Source organism: Octopus sinensis, linkage group LG27 (genome assembly GCF_006345805.1).
Source record: "Octopus sinensis linkage group LG27, ASM634580v1, whole genome shotgun sequence".
NCBI classification, from domain to species: domain Eukaryota; kingdom Metazoa; phylum Mollusca; class Cephalopoda; order Octopoda; family Octopodidae; genus Octopus; species Octopus sinensis.
Window position 1 is genome coordinate 10,575,580 of NC_043023.1, and position 15,391 is coordinate 10,590,970.

At 39.8% G+C, this 15,391-nt stretch overlaps 1 protein-coding gene across 1 annotated transcript in view; it reads left to right on the plus strand.

The window, feature by feature from the left end:
• Positions 1 to 853: 853 nt before the first annotated feature.
• LOC115224993 (zinc finger protein 845-like) overlaps positions 854 to 15,391 on the plus strand; it is a 254,784-nt gene continuing 240,246 nt past the window's right edge. The window contains exon 1 of the mRNA XM_029795922.2: positions 854 to 1,027. The gene's annotated coding sequence lies outside the window, so the exon portion shown is untranslated. The remainder of the gene's footprint in view (positions 1,028 to 15,391) is intronic.

The following is a 15,391-nucleotide window of genomic DNA, read 5'->3' on the forward strand; positions in this document are numbered from 1 at the left end:
CCAGGGAAGCATGGTAAATGGACATTAAATGTAAAAAGCTGTGCCAAAACTGACCTTCCAAGACTAGTATTCACTATGATTGTTTCAACCCATCGTGCATCTGTGCCTCGCAGGTGAGATTGTGTACGAACAGTTGTGGGGCATCGTTTGATGCAGACATGTCTCATCAGGTGACTTATCAAATGGTTCTTCGTATTTAAATTTCTGTTTTGCTTATTTCGATAAGAATTCATTTTGGTATTTGGGATATGTCAAGCTTCTTTCAGTTTCCATCAACCATGTCTTTGATTGGCCACTCTGGGACTAAACCCAGGACCATGTGGTTGGGAAGCCAACTTCTTACCACACAATCATCCCTGCACTTCTACAGCCATGTCTATATTAAAATGTAGTAAAACTTTCACTGCTTTAATCTCTCTACATATCACTGTGAAATCTGTGACAAATCTTTCTCTCGAAACGATACCTTAACCAAGCACAGGCGTGTTCATACAGGAGAAGGACTATATCACTGTGAAATCTGTGACAAATCTTTCTCTCGAAACGATAACTTAACCATGCACAGGCGTGTTCATACAGGAGAAGGACTATATCACTGTGAAATCTGTGACAAATCTTTCTCTCGAAACGATACCTTAGCTAAGCACAAGCATGTTCATACAGGAGAAAAACCATATCACTGTGAAATCTGCGGTAAATCTTTCCCTCGAAACGATCACTTAAACATGCACGGGCCTGTTCATACAGGAGAGAAGCCATATCACTGCGAAATCTGTGGTAAATCATTCTTTCAAAATAAAGGTGTGACTAATCACAGACGCAATCATACAGGAGAGAAGCTGTAGCAATGTCATATCTGTGGTAAATTATTTTATGAAAATAGAATCTTAACTAATCAGATACGTATTCACACAGGAGAGAAGTCATATCATTGCGGTGTCTGTGGTAAGTCATTCTCTGATGGACCCAGGTTAACTGTTCGCAAATACATTCATTCAAGTGTGAAACCATATCACTGTGAAATCTGGTAAATCATTCTCTACATGGAGTGCCTTATTTAAACACAAATACATTCATGCAGGAGAAAAGCCATATCACTGTGAAATCTGTGGTAAATCCTTTCCTCAAAGCGATCACTTAACCAAGCACAAGCATGTTCATACAGACAGAGAACACATTTCATGAGGAATAGATTCATTTCCCAAGTTACAGACATTGTTTATGAGTTTTATTTTTCAAGCATAACATCCAAATTTTGAAAGTTTCTACTACCATAACAAATGCATCTGTGTCTTACCAAGAAGTTTATAAAGAGCAAAGGAATGCTTCTCAGTAAACACCTCTAGACTTGTTTCTTTGCTTGTGAATCAGTGGTCACGTCTACAAATGATGGTGTCCCTGAGTCTTGTGAAAGTGATTCAGAAAACAATTATAATAATATTTTGTCTATTCTAAATGATCTTGACATTGTTTTTGACTTTACATAAAATATTATTTACATTTTACTGTTGTTTTATTGTCATTTATTTACAAGTATTATAAATTTTAGAGGTAAAATATTTTTCTGGGAATGAATTATGATTTATACGCAGAGACCATCTTCCGCCACATTCCAGGGAGAAAAACTAGAAGTAGTTGATAGCTTCCGTTACCTAGGTGACCAAATCAGCAGTGGGGGCGGGTGCGCTGAAAGTGTAAATGCTAGAGTAAGAATAGCCTGGGCAAAGTTCAGAGAGCTCTTACCTCTGCTGGTGACAAAAGGCCTTTCGCTGAGAGTAAAAGGCAGATTGTATGACGCATGTGTACGAACTGCTATGCTACATGAGCCGTGACTGCTGAGAATATGCGTAAGCTTGCAATAAATGAAGCCAGTATGCTCCGATGGATGTGTAATGTCAGTGTTCATACTCGACAGAGTGTAAGTTCTTCTAGAGAAAAGTTAGACCTAAGAAGCATCAGTTGTGGTGTGCAAGAGAGACGTTTGCGCTGGTATGGTCGTGTGGCGAGAATGGATGAAGATAGTTGTGTGAAAAAGTGCCACACCCTAGCAGTTGAGGGAACCTGTGGAAGAGGTAGACCCAGGAAAACCTGGGACGAGGTGGTGAAGCACGACCTTCAAACTTTAATTTCACCGAGGAAATGACTAGAGACCGAGACCTATGGAAACATGCTGTGCGTGAGAAGACCCGGCAGGACAAGTGAGGCCATAATCCCGTGGCCCACACCTGGGATGTAGCCAGCCCACTTATGCATTCCTTTCCTTCTTGGGACACAAAACTCCACTTGTGAAGACCTGTTGAGGCAAGTGAAGATCAAGATCAAAATCAAAATCGTAATCTATCAACATGAATGGAATTTGTAGCTGTGATACCAGCGGCAGTGGCACGTAAGAGAACCATCCGAACGTCGCCGTAGCCAGCTCCGCACGACTGGCCTCCGTGCCGGTGGCACATAAAAAGCACCATCCTATCGTGGCCATTGCCAGCTTCATCTGGTCCCCGTGCTGGTGGCACATAAAAAGCACCATCCGATCATGGCCGTCTGGCACGTAAAAAGCACCCACTACACTCACGGAGTGGTTGGCATTAGGAAGGGCATCCAGCCGTAGAAACATTGCCAGATCAGACTGGGCCTGGTGCAGCCTTCTGGCTTCCCAGACCCCTGTTGAACCGTCCAACCCATGCCAGCATGGAAAGTGGACGTTGAATGATGATAATGATGATGATGAACATTGCTTCTATTGGAAATTATTGCTTTGCTTTATGAGTTTTCACTTTAGGAGCAATCTCCAGGAAGAAATTAACTCATATATCAAGGCATTATTGTATCTGACATTATTTTGGCACAAGGCCAGCAATTTCAGGGGAAGGCGTAAGTTGAATAACCACATGGATCAGCATGTGTGCTTTTTACATGAACTAGCACAAATGCTTCTTACAGGGAGTGGCATTGCACGATATATCTATATATATAAAGCTGAAGTTGTCTGTGTGTGGCAGGTTTTGCAGCCTTCAACTAACACTATCTCTACCGAGACACTGAGGCGCAAGTTGACCAAAATTGAGAGTATGATAGATGAAGGCTTGCTCTTCCTTCCGTAGAAAAAATTCAAATCGCACCATGTCAACAACAAAAATTCTTTACATCAGAAGGCTGCTTTTTTTTCTATGAAAATCCCTATTTTTTACGATTCTTTGACTGCTGTGTCGTCATTTTTCGGTGTATTTCAACCAGAAAACTGTTCACTTTTAGAGAATAACAAGCTACATAATGCAAGATTTTTACTTTTCAAAAATTCCAATTCTAAAGGGTCGAAAAGAAAATAAACCCGAACAACGCTGGGCGATACTTCTAGTATATATATGAAGCTGTGAGAACAAATATTATGAATCAGATATTTATTGCATTCATTTATATATGTGTGTGTGTGTGTGTTCGATATATAAATATGTATATATACAAAGTGTATATATCTGTATTTATGGATATTAAACTTTTTAATACTTTTTGATAGTTATATATATTTTTAAACAAATTATAAATATAATTTAATAATTTTTATTTTAAATTTTAATAGTTTTTATATTTTTCAATTTTATATATCATATATTTTCTATATATAATTTTTTTATTTTTATGTTTTTGTTTTGGGTTTTTCACTGTTTCATTTGCCTATTAGTGGTTTTTTCTCTAATTTAATTTATATATATATATATATATATATATATATATATATGTATATATATAATTTGTATATATAATGCGTGCACACACACATATCATCATCATCATCATCCTTTAACGTCCGTTCTCCTTGCTAGCATGGGTTGGACGGTTCGACCGGGGATCTGGGAAGCCAGAAGGCTGCACCAGGCTCCAGTCTTAACTGGCAATGTTTCTACAGCTGGATGCCCTTCCTAACGCCAACCACTCCGTGAGTGTAGTGGGTGCTTTTTACGCGCCACCTGCACAGGTGCCAGGCGAAGCTGGCAACGGCCATGGTCGGATTGGTGTATTTTATGTGCCACCGGCACGGGGGCCAGTCGAGGCAGCGCTGGCATCGGCCACGAGTCGGATAGTGCTTTTTACGTACCACCAGACCAGGGATCCTGGCTGGTTCAATTCGATTTCGATTTCGCTTTCTCTTGCCCCAACATGTCTTTGCAAGCAAAGGGGGTTGGCATGGGTGCCTGTCATCGGATGAGGTTCTATATCGACTTCGCTTGCCTCAACAGGTCTTTGTGTCCAAGGGAGGAAAGGCATTCATAAGTGGGCTGGGCTCACTTGTCCTGCCTGGTCTTCTCACGTACAGCATATTTCCAAAGGTCTCGGTCGCTGGTCATTTCCTCAGTTAGGCCTAAAGTTCGAAGGTCGTGCTTCACCACCTCGTCCCAGGTTTTCCTGGGTCTACCTCTTCCACGGGTTCCCTCAATTGCTAGGGATTGGCACTTTCTCACACACCTATCTTCATCCATTCTCGCCACATGACCATACCAGCGCAATCGTCTCTCTTGCATACCACAACTGATGCTTCTTAGGTACAACATTTCTCTCAAGGTACTAACGCTCTGTCGAGTATGTACACTGACATTACACATCCATCAAAGCATACTGGGTTTATTCCTCACGAGCTTACGCATGTCCTCAGCAGTCACGGCCCATGTTTCACTGCCATGTAGCATGGCTGTTTGTACACATGCATCATACAGTCTGCCTTTTAATCTGAGCGAGAGGCCTTTAGTCACCAGCAGAGGTAAGAGCTCCCAAACTTTGCCCAGGCTATTCTTATTCTAGAAGTTACACTTTCAGCGCACCCACCCCCACTACTGACTTGGTCACCTAGATAACGGAAGCTATCAACTACTTCTAGTTTTTTCCCCTGGAAAGTGACGGAAGTTGTTTTCTGCAGATTTTCGGAGGTTTATGCTCCCGAGCATCTGCCACATACAAAAACTATCTTCCCAGTTAGCCTACCTTTGACATTGCTGCACCTCTTATGTGTCCATAGCTTACACTGGGTACATCTTATAGAGTTTCTACCTACACCTTTTCTGCAGATCGAGCAGGGCCGTCTTCCTGAAGACATTTGTGGATTGTCTACCTTCCTACTTATTAGTACTTTGGTTTTAGCTAGGTTGACTCTAAGGCCCCTCGATTCTAAACCCTCCTTCCACACCTGGAACTTCTCCTCCAGTTCTGATAGTGACTCAGCAATTAGAGCAAGGTCGTCAGCGTAGAGGAGCTCCCAGGGGCAACCTGTCTTGAATTCCTCCGTAATTGCCTGGAGGACTATGATAAAAAGGAGGGGGGCTGAGTACTGAACCCTGGTGGACCCCAACCTCTACTCTGAATTCTTCTGTGTACATGTTGCCAACCCTAACCTTACAGCATCTCTGTACATGTCTTGCACAGCCCTCACCAGCCATTCATCTATCCTTAGTTTCCTCATTGACCACCAGATAAGGGATCGGGGGACCCTATCAAAAGCTTTCTCCATGTCAATGAAAGCCAGGTACAGGGGCTTATCTTTGGCTAGGTATTTCTCCTGCAGCTGCCTTACCAGGAATATAGCATCAGTGGTCCTTTTCCCTGGCACGAACCCAAACTGCATCTCATCTAAACTAACTCTCTCTTTAATTAGTTGGGCAATGACCCTCTCCGTAACCTTCATTACCTGATCCAACAGCTTGATACCTCTGTAATTATTTGTATCTAGGGCATCACCTTTACCTTTGTAGCAGTTGACTAGTATGCTGCTACACCAGTCATTGGGTATGACTCCTTCGTGTATCACCTGGGTGACTAGGTTATAGCCGACACTGCCAGATATTTTGAGCATCTCTGCAGTAATTCCTGATGGGCCTGGGGCTTTCCCTGTCTTCATGCTTCTAATTGCTTTAACTACCAAAGAATTTTCAACTCGGATGGCTGGTCCCTCTGTTGGGTTGACATTCGGCAGACTCTCTTTATCCCATTCATTTTCTTTATTCAGCAACCTTTCATAGTGGCATCTCCAAACCTCTCTTTTTGCATCCTCATTTAGCGCAAGTGAACCATCATCCATGCGAACACACTTCTCTCCTACCACATCACGATTCTCTCTCACACACTGTCTTGCAACACGAAATACCTCAAGTCTTTCATCCTCATGGCTCAGAACATTGGCAAATTTTTTCTTATCTGCTTCCCCTCTGGCTAAATAAACCTGTCTCCTAGCTTCCCTTCTGGCTGTCTGATACAATTCCCTGCTACCACCGTTCTTCCAGTCCTTCCAAGCCTGTCTCTTTTGTCTGATAGCCCTGTCAACCACAGTGTTCCACCACCATGTTACTCTGGGTCGAGATGGTACTTTGCTCCATCCACAGATCTGGTCAGTGGCTGTCAGCAGATTGTCCCGTAGAAATCTCCAGTTGCCTTCCACATTAAGTGAAGCTATATCCCCTTCTATTTTGTCAAAGGCTTCGAGTAGTATGTCTCTAAATCTCTGTCCATTTGCAGGATCTTTAAGCTTCCAGACCCTTCTCCTCCAAGCTGGTCTTCTTCTGGGCAACCATTTAGATCTGATCCTGAAGTCGCTAACTACTAATCTATGTTGAGGAGTACATTCTTCGCCTGGAAAGGTTTTGGCATTTATAAGCAGCCCTCTTTCCCTTTTTCTGGCAAGGATGTAGTCAATCTGGCTAGTGTGTCTGCCAGAACGGTAGGTGACTAGGTGAGAGGTGGGTTTCCTGAAGTTGGTATTGCAGACCATAAGGCCATTTGCATCGCAGAACTCCAGCAGCCTGGTTCCCTCCTCATTACGAGAGCCAAAACCGTAGCCTCCATGAACGCCATGGAAGCCCCCGACATGCCGTCCAACATGTCCATTGAAATCACCTGCCACGAAGAGAAGGTCACTGTCATTTGTCAACGAGGTAGTCCGCAATAGGGTGTCATAGAATTGGTCTTTTTGTCCTTCCGATAACCCTGGTTGAGGGGCATATGCCGAGATGATGGTAGCTGACCTATGGTGAAGCACTAATCTAATCTTAAGTACTCTATCACTTACTCTGACTACCTCGATTACCTTATCTACCCATTTCTCCGCAAGAAGTATACCCACACCCCCGACCCCGTCAGTGTTCCCTGCCCAGAAAATCTTGTACCTGTGTTCCTTGCCTGTGAGGAGCCTAGCGGAGCCTCCTCTCCACCTTACTTCCTGGATGCAGCATAAATCCACACGTCTCCGTTCAAGCAGCTCAACAATCTCTCCAGACCTAACTTTCAATGTGCTAACATTGAGTGTGCCAACTCTGAGGGTGTGGGAGGTGTGGGTCTCTGAGACCCTTGGATGAGGGACAGCGGTGTCATGTACCTGAAAAGAAAGCTTGCATTTGGCAGATTTCATACTGAGACACTAGACTACAACCTGCATACATTTCACAGTTTTTGCGCTATATGATCACAATAAACCCTACATAGGGGTGCGGGGGGGGAGTCAAGAAAGGTAGAAAGGTAGAAACTTCCGGTTCTGGTGGAGGGGTGGGAGGGCGGGGTCACCTCGAAGGAACAACAAGGTTTAAGATAATTCGTAGGGGAATTTCTGCAACAGAAAATTACTGAACATCTAGAAACTTCGGAAATCGAGTAAACATAATATAAATAAGAGAGAGAGAGAATATTTTGTAAGGAATTCTGGGGAATGAAATAATAACGGGATGACCCTGAAATTAAAGGAGGAATTGAAAATGCATGATCTTAAGACAGACAGGAAGCCATGTTTACAAGAAGGCGAAATAGATAATAGAGAAATGGGATTAGGGTTACGAATCAACGCTTAAAAATTTGAATATGAATGACAGGTTGAAAGTTAAGATCGCTTAGCTGGTCATATATACATATATATATATATATATATATATATATATTATGTGTGCATTATGTGGTCAGTCGGTTGAGCTGAAAATATGCACACCTATGTTAAAAGTGCTGGCAAGTTTGCATGACAACTATTTTTTTCCTCAAATGAAAGGCGTGACCTCTAGGACAAAATTCCTCATCTTATAAAATGTGGCCCCAGTACACCCGAATGAAATCAGGTTATATTAACCAAAATGTGAAAAGGGGTCTAAATGGGGCTGGAAGGGGATTAAAATTTAAAGGAGCGGGTGTTTAGCAATTCTCTGTTACATCAACCTAAAAAATTTGCACCAGCCTTTTAATCGTCAATGTGTTGCCGTCCACGATGAAGAAGTTTTGAATGCTTGCCATGGTGAGTCTACTGTCATGAGAAAGAATCACTTCAAAAATTGGTGTTTACCAATTTTCTTTTACATCAAGTTCAAAATTTTACGCCAGCCGTTAAAATGTCAATATGTTGCTGTCTGTCGTTTAGAAATGTTAGCCATGGTGACTCTACTATCCTCAGATTCTATCCCTTCAAACTTTGGTTTCCCATATTTTATTATTTTTATTCTGCTCGCAAGTTCATCTGTCCCTTTTAAATGTTAGCGTTTTGCTGTCTGCCTTGAAGCAGACCTTTCCGTTGCCACTGCCTGATATTTATGATTGATCTTTCTAAATATTTTATTTCTCAACTTACTCAAGATCTTTTGTTGTTTATAAATGGGAGAGAGATAGATAGAGAGTAAGAGAAAGCGAGGGAGAGTCCGAAAGAAACAAAGAGGGAGAATCATCATCATCGTTTAATGTCCATTTTCCATGCTAGCACAGGTTGGACAGTTTGTTCGAGGTCTAGGAAGCCTGGAGGCTGCACCAGGCTCCAGCCTGATCTGGCAGTGTTTCTACTGGTGGATGACCTTCCTAACGCCAACCACTCTGTGAGTGTAGTGAGTGCTTTTTACGTGCCGCCGGCACAGGTGCTAGGGGGGCTCGCAGCGGCAACGACCGGTTGGTGCTTTTTACGTGCCAACGGCACAGAAGCTAATCAAGTCGGCGCTGCACTGCGACACGTTCGGATGGTGCTTTTTACGTGCTGAAAGGAAGCAACAGAAAGTAACAAATATATATATGAAGCTATTATGTTACTTCTCATATATATTTGAAGGTGCATAGCTCAATCGTGAGTTCAATTCCCGTCATCTTCATCACATTGAACAATGTTAAAGGTTAAAGGGTCAAAGCGAAATGCAGCCACATTTTATCTACAAGACTACTTTAAAACGTTTTCCAATGGCTGAATGACGAAACGTATTAATCTGGTTTCTGTCCTAAATATTCTGGTAAAGTAAGGATGCATCTTGTACACCAGCAAATACTCAGTGAAGTGCAAGTAAATCAGTTGACCAAAAGATTGACTCCTCGTTGTGACACGACGGAGATCCACCACCGTTATAAGCCTATGAAGCCATCTAAAGATCGAATGCTTCTTTTTCCCGTAATTAGGCTCATGCCCTTGCTTATCTCCCTTTACTCACTAATTTTCCTTATCGTCTTTCAATGAATTAATACCAACACAAATTTCTCTCAGATCTAATCCCTTCCTCTAATCAATGCTGGAATTTTTTTAGTAACAATCTTCCTCTGAATATTATATGGAGCTGTATTCTTTTCATTTTCGTTTTCTACGCACTTTTTGTAGGTACTACTAGCGAAAAGTGGTCCCGGTGCGCTCACAGCAAACGTTCGCATTTTCTAAAGGTGACTTATTACTAATTGGTCATTCATTCGTGGAAGTTGTTCTTGATATAATAGTTTCTTAAGGCGGTGAGCTGGCAAAATACCTAGCCGTATTTCGTCTGTCTTAACGTTCTGAGTTCAAATTCCGCCGAGATAGATTTTGCTTTTATCCTTTCGAGGTCGATAAATTAAGTACCAGCTGCGTACTGTGGTCGATCTAATCGACTGCCCCTCTCACCCCAAATTTCTGGCCTTGTGCCTAGAGTAGAAAAGGATATAATTGTTACCTCAGTTACCTGCTAGAAGCAAAGTTGTTATTAATAGACTTAATATTGGGGGTGTGGGGGAGATTAGTATCAACCTCTCTTTTCGATGGATCTTTATTTTGATTCCGAAGCAATGAAAGGTAAAATTGACATCGGCAGGATTTGATCTCAAAACGTAAAAAACCACAAGAAATACTGCATGGTGTAAATAGTTGCTGTTAATTTTGTTACGATGCTAAGATTTCGTTTCGGTATTTCAAGCAAACCATTACATGTTTTATATATTCCCCGTTTACGCAAATTTTGTAACGGTTCTTTTTAGGGTCAGATATTCTTTGATCTCGTCTAAACTTATCGACTTTTCTCGATGAATTTCTACTTTTGTATCAAAACTTTTGGGGGGAAAGACTATACGGAGGATAAGGAGTGATATTAAATGGTGAGTAAAGTAATAATTTCATTTTGTTTTTATATTAGACTGATGAAATGAGTTCCAGGCCTAAAAAACAAATAAGTTCTGGGGTCGATCCAGTCTCACTACTGATTCTTCAAGGCGATGCCCCAGCATGATGGCAGTCTAATGACAGAAATAAGTAAAAGATAGTAATAATAAGAAGCAGAATTATAATTATATATATATACATACACACAGTTGCAAAATGCCCTTCCTCCCCGTCCAAGGACGGTGATGAGTTGTCAAACATTTAAACCAAATTTTCTCAAGGCAACTTGTCCGACCGCTCCATAGGCCTCCCCTTTGAGAAACACTGATTTAACCTAAATTAGGGACACCAGCAAAAGAAGAAATAAAGATAGACTTTTTTTCTATTCCAAAGAAAAACGATTTTATTCACAAAAATATGCAACCGAAGAGTTTAAAGTACCAGTAATTATAAGGCTGTTGACTGGGAGAACACAAACATGGTTTAAACAGTTCTTTTCATTAAAAAATAATTAAGCATGCCAAAATTAAAAACAACTTTTGGTTTTGTTAAACAAAGTTAAGGCAAAATAAAAAACTTCTTGAGAAACGAAATAGTCTTTCCTTCCTTCATGCCAAGTTTGAAGAAAATATCTCTTTTGCATCTTACTTTTTTGGTCTCTTAAATATACTGCATTTTGTGACATTATTTCAAGCCAGCCAGCACAAACTGCATGTGCATTTTTCTTGCGTACGTGTAGTATCGATCACAACAGATGATGTACTTGCGCATATAAAAGCACGTTCCCATCGCTTTATCGGTTAATATAGGGCGTAACAAATATCAGAAAATAAAAAAAAAATGTGTGTAATAGGTGTAAAACAACTTCCTATGAACGAATATGAAAAAAAAAAAAGCGCTCTCGCGAAAGAGGGGTGGGGGAGAGGCCTCGGAATATTTATATCGGGAATTTCCGAAAGCGTCTGAACCGGGCACAAAAACAAAAACAAAAACAGCGTAATAGGTGTAAAACAACTTGCTCTAAACGACTATCATGAAAAAAATGCGCGCTCGCGAAAGGGGGGTGGGGGAGAGGCTTCGGAAATTTCACATCTTCAGTCCACGGCCTTTAAACTAAGAAAAAATAGTGTAATTGGTGTAAAACTACTTGTTCTAAACGAGTATCAAGAACACACACTCACACATGAATCATAAACTCCGTATTTCGCAAAAAAAAAAAATAAAGAAGAAATTCTGGAAAAAGTGAAGAAATGTTGGATCTCCGCCATGTGAATCAAAATACGTGTCAGAAACATCTTGAAATACTACAGAAATTATGTTACGAAAATGATAATGTATACATACCTCTTTGAGTGGTCCATCGATAATGATGATAAAGAAATGAGTTGGATTTGAACTCAGAATATTGACTAACACAACTACATACTACAAGACTCAAAATATTCAGCCAAGTCACCACCCTTTAACTAGCAATAATAATAACATCAATAACATAACAGCCAAAAGATTTATTTGTTCTGAAAATAACAATCATAGTAAATAAATATGTTCTTTAATATTCACATTCATGTGCACAGTTAAACACACTTACATACAAACAGTCACGCATGCATAATACAGAACGGAACACATAAATGAAGGATGCATTACTTAGTATATATTACATCTAGAGAATTTTGATTAATAAGTCAAATATGCAAATTATAAAGATAATTAATTGCTTTACTAAACAGTGTTGTAAAGGTGAAAAAATAAATTTGGGAAAAAAATACACGCCAAAACTAATTAATAAAGGATAATTAGGGAAGGATTGACACAAAATAATAATTTTTTCTGTCTCTTTTTTCTGATAAATGCATCTTAATAAGTGAGAAGAATTGCATATATCTGAACTATTTCAAAGAAAAGCATAAATTTAATGTTTAAAATAGCTTTAACCAAGGAATGAGATCCAACATTTCTTCACTTTTTCCAGAATTTCTTCTCTTTATTTTTTTTTTTTGCGAAATACGGAGTTTATGATTCATGTGTGAGTGTGTGTTCTTGATACTCGTTTAGAACAAGTAGTTTTACACCAATTACACTATTTTTTCTTAGTTTAAAGGCCGTGGACTGAAGATGTGAAATTTCCGAAGCCTCTCCCCCACCCACCTTTCGCGAGCGCGCATTTTTTTCATGATAGTCGTTTAGAGCAAGTTGTTTTACACCTATTACGCTGTTTTTGTTTTTGTTTTTGTGCCCGGTTCAGACGCTTTCGGAAATTCCCGATATAAATATTCCGAGGCCTCTCCCCCACCCCTCTTTCGCGAGAGCGCATTTTTTTTTGTCATATTCGTTTAGAGCAAGTTGTTTTACACATATTACACTATTTTTTTTTGGTTTTGGTGCCCGGGTCAGCTCCTCAGACGCTTTCGGAACTTCCCGATGTGAATTTTCCGAGGCCTCTCCCCCACCCCCCTTTCGCGTGCGCGAATTTTTTTTTTCATATTCGTTCATAGGAAGTTGTTTTACACCTATTACACACATTTTTTTTTGATTTTCTGATATTTGTTACGCCCTATATTAACCGCTTTATCGATCGCATTCTCACCTGGAAGCGATTTTTGTAATATTTTCAAGACTTATACACGTCCTGATACCTTCGGCATCTACATATAAAATTTGGCTGCAATCAGATTGAGGATGCCCGAGATCCTAGAAGACACACAGACAGAACAGATTTTATATTATACTAGCAGTATCGCCCGGCGTTGCTCGGGTTTGTAAGGGAAATAATTATATAAGCATTTTTAGAGATGTAAAGTATAATAGCCATCTCAATATGGCTAACCACAAAGGGGGAGGGGTGTTACTGTAGCTTTTTACGTTCTGAGATTTAATAATAAATTTTAGAGAGTTACTTCCCTTATATATGTCAAAAATGGATGAAAAATGGGAAAAATTGATGGTAAATTTTTTTTTAAATCGTCGACTCATCGTAGACGCGCGCTAATACCCAGACGGTCTCGATATGAATCACGACTATAAGATACCCGGTTTTGGTTAAACTGCACCGCAAAATGTGGGAGTAGTTAGGAATCTAAATCGTAGGAGACAGACACACAACCTCACTTTTATATATAAAGATTTCCTCTATTTACATAATATTGAGGTCTCTTTCTTTCTTTTGTTATCTTACTGTTTTTACCAATATACATATATATATAAATATATATATAGTTACAGAGATGTACTTGCATAGCAACTGACTTGATCTGAGATAGTGTGCTGGAACGAAAACAGTTGCAGCGTTGAAGGTGTTTATAAGCCATTTAAGAAACACACAAAAACCGTTAGATTCACTTCAACATTTAAATTTAATTTGTCAAAATATTTTCATCGCTTTGAGACCGTGACCTGTTAGCACGATATTTTTGTCAGTGAATAGGTCGCGGTCTCAAAGCGACGAAAATATTTTGGCAAATTAAATTTAAATGTTGAAGTGAATGTAACGGTTTTTGTGTGTTTCTTAAATGGCTTAGAAACACCTTCCAGGCTGCAATATATATATACACACATATATATATGTATGTATGTATGTATGTGTGTATATGTGTATGCATGTATGTGTGTGTGTGTGCGTGTCTGTGCTTGTGATTGTCCTCCACCACTGCTTGACAACGAATGTTGGTTTGTTTACAATGCTTACAAAAATAAAACTGGAGTTGATTCATTAAACTACAATTCTTCAAGGCATTGCCCCAGCATGGCCACAGACCAATGGCTGGAAAAAGCAGAAGAATAAAAGAATACATTCTCTGCTTTGGTCTTATGTTCAAGGCATGAGAAAGCTTGAGTTTACATGAGAAGGCCTAACAGACCTGGTAGAAACAGCAGCCAAATCTCCCTCAAATCACACCTTACTGTCTTATGTATGTATATATATGAGCCAATGAGGGGGACCTCTACATGGTAGCTAGACCTGGTAGAAATAGCAGCCAAATTTCCCCCAAATCACACCTTACTGTCTTATCTATGTATATATGTATGTATGAGCCTATGAGGGAGACCCCTACATGGCAGCTAGACCTGGTAGAAATAGCAGCCAAATTTCCCCCAAATCACACCTTACTGTCTTATCTATGTATATATGTATGTATGAGCCTATGAGGGAGACCCCTACATGGCAGCTAGACCTGGTAGAAATAGCAGCCAAATTTCCCCCAAATCACACCTTACTGTCTTATCTATGTATATATGTATGTATGAGCCTATGAGGGAGACCCCTACATGGCAGCTAGACATGGTAGAAATAGCAGCCAAATCTCCCTCAAATCACACCATACTGTCTTATCTTTCTGCTACTTGGATATAGGTGTTATATTCGTCGTAAAAAACTTTCCTGTCACACACTCACGCACACACACACACACACACACGCACCCTCACACACACACACACGCGCACACCCACACACACCCACTCACACACACGCACGTTAGCTTACAATTTTATTTATATATTTGCGTGTCTATGTGTTGAAAGAGGAAGTGGGAGGCAGAGTGAAAGAATCACTCACTACAGTAAGTCAATTACTTTCATTTTATTCGTTGCCCACTGTGTGTGTGCGTTTGCGTGTGCTGTAAACCAGACTAAGAAAAGCATTTGACACACACACCAGAATGTGAGTTTTCTGTAAATTTTGCTTAATTGGAGTTTAAATTTTAAAAACTGGACCTGGCATGACGCGATGCATTGTACTCTTAAAAATGCAAGGTAAATTGTAATTGAAGAAATGCTATATTGTAGATTTGTATAACTCCCAAAGGGAGGCAGATAAAATCTGCTTTTATAATAAGAGATATATATATATATGAGAAATTAGAAAAATACCACCTTTTCTCAATTCAAAATGAACAATTAAATTACACCATCTAGAAAATTACATATAATAGAATTATTAAAATTAAAATAACACTAAAATATCAATGACGTGTCGTTATTCTACCAATTATATATGTTCTTATTATTTTTTTGCAAGTTACTTAATCATGGATATTTTATTGTTATTTTAATTTTAATAAT